Source organism: Myotis lucifugus, unplaced genomic scaffold (assembly GCF_000147115.1).
Source record: "Myotis lucifugus unplaced genomic scaffold, Myoluc2.0 scaffold_190, whole genome shotgun sequence".
Lineage (NCBI taxonomy): Eukaryota > Metazoa > Chordata > Mammalia > Chiroptera > Vespertilionidae > Myotis > Myotis lucifugus.
The window spans coordinates 1,646,280-1,652,960 of NW_005871238.1; the positions used below are offsets into that span (position 1 = coordinate 1,646,280).

Consider the following 6,681-nt stretch of genomic DNA (forward strand, 5'->3'; position numbering starts at 1 on the left):
GGTCCTGAACCTCGACCTCAACTCCGCCCTGACCCCGACTCTGGCCCCGCCCACTCCGGTCCGGGCCCAGACCACGCCCACCTCGGCCGTGGCCCCCGCCCCTCCCAGCCCCGCGGCCGACCTTGGCCCGGCTCCACCCCCGCCCCCGCCCCCCACCCCCCGCGGGACTCGAGCTCAGCCAAACCCCCATCCTCCGCGCAGCAGACCCCAGGGCCTCCGACCCCGCACCTGCCAGCCTTCCCTGGCGAGCTGGGTGCAGGCGCCCTGGGGTTGGTGGGGCGACTGTGCCACGCACTTGAGTCCGGTTCTTGGCTCTGGGCCGCTAGGCCTCGCCGCAAACCCCGCTGTAGGGGACGTGGCGGGACTCGGGGGTTCCGGACGCGGGAGATCTGGGCCGAAGGGCGCTGGAGATGAGTTTGCCCACCCCGGGGTGGCATCAGGAGGGTGGGCGCCTTCACTTCCTGGTGACCCTGGTCTGGTTGCCTAACCTCCTTTTATCCCAGTTTTCTTGTTGGCAAATTGGCATCCACCCCAAAGTGTTTTTGTGACTATTAATTGAAATAAAGTACATAAGGTGCTTGGCCCATAGCAAGGTGTTTTTGAATTATTATTGAAGTTGCTTGCTCAGAGGTTTAATCTAGACTTAAGGGGAGGGTGAGCCTGGGGTTTGGGTGAAGGAGTCTTCATTTCCAATGAGGAGAGAGGGGTTCCGCTCGCTCTGCACTGGGAAGGGTGGGGCCTGCCCTGTGGGTGGGAGAATGCCAGAGGCCCCTTTCCTAGGGGGTCTGTCTCCTCCCCAGTAGGAAAGGTGGGGACAGAATGGGAGAAGGAAAGCCAGATCTGCAAAGCCAAGGCTGAGGAAGCTCGCCTAGCATCTTCACTCTAAACCCCTCGCTGCCCCCACACTTCCCCCACCCCCTCTAGTGAGGGAGAAACAAACCCTGAGAGGGGAAGTGGCGTTGGCCAGACCAGACCTTCCTAGACTTCCTGTTCCCAAGCCTGGTACAGTGCCTGGCTCAGGAGGTGCTCAGTTGATGCCACATTCAGAGACGAACCAGAGAAACTGAGGCAGAATGCTGGAACCCCCCAGGGGGTCTCAGAGGTCCAGCCCCCTCTCCCAAGGCTTCCTGGACAGGCCCAGGGTCCCATTTTCTCCTGCTCTGACACATGCACAGCCTGGTCTCCCCATTTCACCTAAATCCATGCACAGGCGGGCTGAGCTCTGTGAAAACCAAAAGACACAGGAAGTGCTGGGAGGAAAACCACTTCCTGTACTCTGGAGTGGAGTGGCTTTACTGCCTTGCCGATGCTTGAGAGATGGTGCCAGCCCTCCTCCTCCTCATGAAACTCAGGGTCCTTGTGACTTGGACTAAATTTAGCTTTAAAATTTAGCTCTAGAATTCATCTCTCTATCTCATATCCCTCTGAGAGAGCTAGACAGCCTCCACCCCGTCCCCATAATCAGCAACCACCCTCCACCCCACCCCCAGGCAGCAGGAGATAGTAGCTCAGACCTGAACAATGATCACAAGGTCTGGACCTCCAGAGGCTAAAGATAACATCTTGACCTAAGGTAAGTTTCAGCTCCTGAGCCCTACAGAGGGATGACTCCTTGGCTACTTTCCCATGAAACCAGACAGAGGTTCTGCCGACCTCAGAACTGTCCTTAAAACCTGGAACAATTATTTATTACCCTTCTCTCACCTCTGGTCAACCAGCTCCCAGCACGACCCCGAACCCCTAACCCATGGTGTCTTGTGGTTTTGCCCTATATCATCTGTAACCTACACACCGTCAGGGAGTTTGGGCTTTTGAGCGTTAACTTCCAGTTCTCCTGGGTGGCACCATTCATAGTGAAAATAGCCAATATTTGTCCACAGCAGTTCTCGGTGTTTAATGTTTGGCCTCGCTAGCGCCAGGTGGACGGACTCTGTTCTGTAACACTCATCATAGATTGCATTCACGGGAGGCCTACACCATAAGGCCCTTTTGGATATGTCGACGTAAGGAATGCCGAGAATTTTTTTTTTAAATAAATTTCAGAGAATTTTTATGAGTTTATTTGAGCCAAACTGTGGACTATTGCTGGGAAGTAGAATCTCTATGTATTGAGATAATGCCCAGGAGAATGGCGGTTTTTTACCTAATTTTATAAATTACCATTAAAGGAGGAGACATAAGTGGGTTACATGAAATCCATTGGTGATAGATTAGGGAGAAAGTAAAGTGGGGGAAACTCTGGGATTGGATAAGAAAGTAAAATGATAGACACATACTTATTATACATAGGTGGGTACAGGATAGTTAACAGTCAGCAATTAACAAGATAACAATAACAATGAGGGAATTTGTGGTTTTGCCCTGGTGCATTGGTTGTGTCCTGATACAAGTTACCCAGACATTCCAAAGGTGTGTTATCATAGATGCAAGAAGACAATAGCCTCAGTTAAGTTCAAAGTTAATCTTTGTCAAGGAAGCTACAGGCCTAGGGAGGGACTACCCACCCTGACCCACGGTTAGCTAGGAATTGTTATGCCCAGACCATCCTACGTGGTTACTCTTGGTCCCTGAGTTTGTCGGGCCTGCCATGCTGGCCTCCCCTGAGCTTGTCAGGTTTAGTACGTGGCTTCTTTTTTTTCAATCACAGATATTATTTCTAGTCTTTATAGCATATTCACCAGATGGTGTCATCTAACAGATAAGAAGCCAGAGGATCAGAGAGGTTAAGCATTTTGCCCAAGGCCACACAGCTTCTAAGTGACCAAGGTATTGTGCTGCCTGCCACCACAAAAAACAAACTCGTGAGACAAATACTGGTGAAAAGGGAATGTGGTTTCATTCAAGTGCTGGTCGCCTGAGGAAATGGGGGACACTTGTCACAAAGCCCATCTCCCCACCTCGGTGAAGGCAGAGGTTTTTATAAGGAGGAAGAGGCAAAGTCGAACAACAAAATCAAGGAGAGGGGGTTGAAAAGTTCTCAGCACAGTCCATCCCGATAAAGATCTCGAAACTGGTCAAGGGAGGTCTGGTGTGCGTCATCCTGGCTCTTCGTCAACCCGGTTCTACGTTTGAAGGTCAACAACTCTTCCGGAAGTGGGGAACTGAAGGTCAGAGTCTGTAGCTTCTGAAGTTAGTTCCTAGGATTCTTATGCAAACACTAGAGGCCTGGTGCATGAATTCATGCATGGGTGGGGTCCAGCTGGCTGGGCCCAATCAGGTGGGGGAGGGGGGCGATTGGGGGCGGGGCTGGCCGAGGGAGGGGCCGTAGGCAAACTCCCAGTCGAACTCCTGAACTCCCCGTCAGGGGACCATTTGCATATTAGCCTTTTATTACAGAGGATGCTGTTTATCTACAAGCGACATATTGGTCCAAGTCAGCATTTACAGAAACAATGTCAAAAGAATGGTGGGGCGGGTTACAATTCCCACTGCTACAGTATGAGGAGCTCAGAGGGACATGTCCCCAAAGCCCCACACTTCCGCACCCCATTTTCTCCACCCTATAAACTCCCTCATTTCACAACTACTGGTGGGGCCAGACCTCATGCTGGCCGCTGGAGATGCGTGGTAAACAAGTCCAGCATGGTCCCTGCGCTCAGGGAACATACGGTCGTACCAGGGAGACATCCCACACTAAGTAATAACCAACCCTCAAGGAGGTCACACTCAGGAGCTGAGGGCGAGGAGGTATTGAGGGCAAGCCTGGTGTCTCCAGTCGGGGTGAATGAAACCCAGCAGGGAATGCAGCTTTTTCCAGTTGCTCCTCCCAGACTGTGAGTTCCAGAGACCGCCAGCAGGGGGAGCCCGTGGCCCAGCCTGACTGGCCCCTCCGCTGCTTATGTAACTTGGAAAACTGGGGGAGGAGAGCAAGCCCCAGGCAGGAGGCTTGTCACACACACTGACAGGCGCAAGTCCTCGGGATAACACAAAGGAGCTTCGTAACAGAAAGATGTCGCCTACACAGAGCAACGCACAGACACACACACAGGACACCCACATGCAGCCAGGGAGGGGTGTGGTGTAGACTGCAGAGCCCTCCGGGGCCCTCCCCGTCTGGCCCATAAAAACCCACACAGGCTCACCCAGCATCTTGCTGATGCCTGCGGTGGGGTGAGCGGACAAAAGAGGACGGCAGACTCGCCCTGAGGCTCAGGCCAGCCTGTGTTCCCATGAACTTGTGATCATTTCCCCACAAGATGACATATGTAGAGAGCACCCAGGTGGCACTGAAGTGTCCTGAGTATTATTAAAGATAATTAAGACCCATGCCCTGCCCTAGCTGGTTTGCCTCAGTGGATAGAGCGTCGGGCCTCAGGCTGGAGGGTCGTGGGTTCGATTCCGGTCAAAGTGTGTACCTTGGTTGCAGGCCCCTGGTCTGGGCGTGTGCGGGAGGCAACCCATCCATGTGTCTCTCTCACATCAATGCTTCTCTCTCCGTGTCTCTCCCAGTCCCTTCCACTCTTTCTAACAATGAATGGAAAAATATCCTTGGGTGAAGATTAACAACAACAACAAAAAATAAATAACATACTTCTTTAAAAAAGACCCACGCCCTGCTCTAAGGGAGTTTATTATCTGGCTGAGATGTCACAACCGAGGGACATGGCTCTCAGAGAGGCACATTCAAAGACAGGCCCATTAACATACTCTGACTCGTGCCGGGCACATAGCATGATCTCATTTAATCCTCACCAGCCCCTGCTGAGGTCCGTGCTATTATTATTCTCCGGAGAAAGCCGAGGGGTGCAGAAGTTCAGGACTGTGTGGACCTGGCATGGTCTGAGTGTGGAGGAGCCTGTGTTCTAGCCCATCTTACACGGCTTCCTAAGGGCTGACACGGGCCCCGCACACACAGGCACACGCCCCGCTGTTGACAGACCGTGCCTTACAGAGTGGCAAGCACATCAAAGAAATAGGCCCCCCAACCCCCCACACACACATTAGACAAATAGAAATGCCACGAACACACACATAGCACTCAGCTCTCTTTCTTTTAAACCCCAGCTCGGTGAGAGCTAAGGATCCCACACAAGAATGTCCTATGATTTGTTTCTGTTTAGAAAGCCTTGACGCATACTGCCAGGATGAGCTATATTTTCCCACCCTCCCTCCCAAAAGGAGACATTCTCTCTGCTGACTTGTTGTGAGGCTCAAGCTGAGACAGAGGTAGAACAAAAACCTGCCTTCACCCTGACAACCAACTCACACAGCGATGCACCCAGACAGCTGCACACTTGGGGCCCCGGGCGCACACCAAGGCACACGCAGACATCATACGCCCAAACACACTCCGAGGACTGCAGAGCTATCTTCCCCCTCCACACACACACACATGCACACTGGACCTAGCCAGGCACCTGTACCCTCATGTGCGTGTGCATGTGTGTGTGTGTGGGTGTGTGTGGTGTGTGTGTGTGTGTGTGGTGTGTGTGTGTGTGTGTGTGTGGTGTGTGGTGTGTGGTGTGTGTGTGTGTGGTGTGTGTGGGTGTGTCTGTGTTTGTGGTGTGTGTGTCTGTGTTTGTGTGTGTGGTGTGTGGTGTGTGGTGTGTGTGTGTGGTGTGTGTGTCTGCATGTGTGTGGTGTGTGGTGTGTGTGTCTGTGTATGTGGTGTGTCTGTGTGTGTGTCTGCGTGTGTGGTGTGTGTGTGTGTGTGTTTCCTAGACTACGGTGGGCAGACACACTGCTCATCTGGCAACCATCAGCTTGTTCTCTGTCTATGACTTTGTTCTGTGTTGGTTCATTTACTGTGTTAGACTCTACGCAGGAGGGAAAGTATAACGGGTTTGTCTTCCTCCGTCTGACTTCCTTCACTCAGCACAGCACCGCTGGCCCATCGCGCTGTTGCACATGGTAGAGTCCCTGCCTGTCACTGCTGCGTCGCGTCCACTGTACGCCTGTCCCACATCCTCATCCGCTCGGCTCTGGGGACACCCAGCTGCTTCCCAGCCTTGGCCGCTGTAACTGACGCTGCAGTGAACAGGGGCGCGTATATCTTGTCAATCAGTGTTTTCATTTTCTTGCGTAAACACCCAGACCTGGAATGGCTGGGGCTGGTCCTAGTTTTAATTTTTTGAGGAGTCTCCATGGCGGCAGCACCAATTTACATCCCCCCCCACCCCCCCAGCACACGAGGCCCCTTCCCCGCATCCTCGCCAGCTCTGGGCGCTTCTTGTCTTTTGCTGATCGCCGCCTGGCAGGCGTGAGGTGGCGCAGCGCTGGGTCCGGATCCCTGGTGAGCAGTGACGTTGAGCATCTTTTCGTGTCTGTTGGCCATCGGTATGTCCTCTCGGGACAAATGTCTCCTCGGATTCTTTTCAGGAAGCTTCCGTCTGCCTTGCTAATTACCATTAATGAAGGGCTGGAGTCTGGTGAAGTTACAGGTTAACTTGTGGATTTGTATCTGATACAAAACCAAAGATTGCTCTTGATCGTCTCATAGAGCGATCAGGGTTTTAAATGGAGTTTCGGAATCTCGCCCTGGCATTTTAAACTGCTAAGAACAGATACTACACTTGATCTTAGCCAAAAGGCCGAGAAGCGATCGCCCTGGCATTTAAAATGGACCATGCAAACCCCGTTCCAAAGACTCTTGGCATCAGCTTTACCATCTCACTCTTCCCTCATTAATTAATGTGGTGAATTAACTCTTTGACAACTGTGTGTTCTCTAGTTGTACAACAG

The 6,681-nt window shown here is 52.5% G+C and overlaps 1 pseudogene; it reads right to left on the reverse strand.

The window, feature by feature from the left end:
• Positions 1 to 6,375: 6,375 nt before the first annotated feature.
• LOC111827598 lies at positions 6,376 to 6,542 on the reverse strand (annotated as a pseudogene).
• Positions 6,543 to 6,681: the final 139 nt, after the last annotated feature.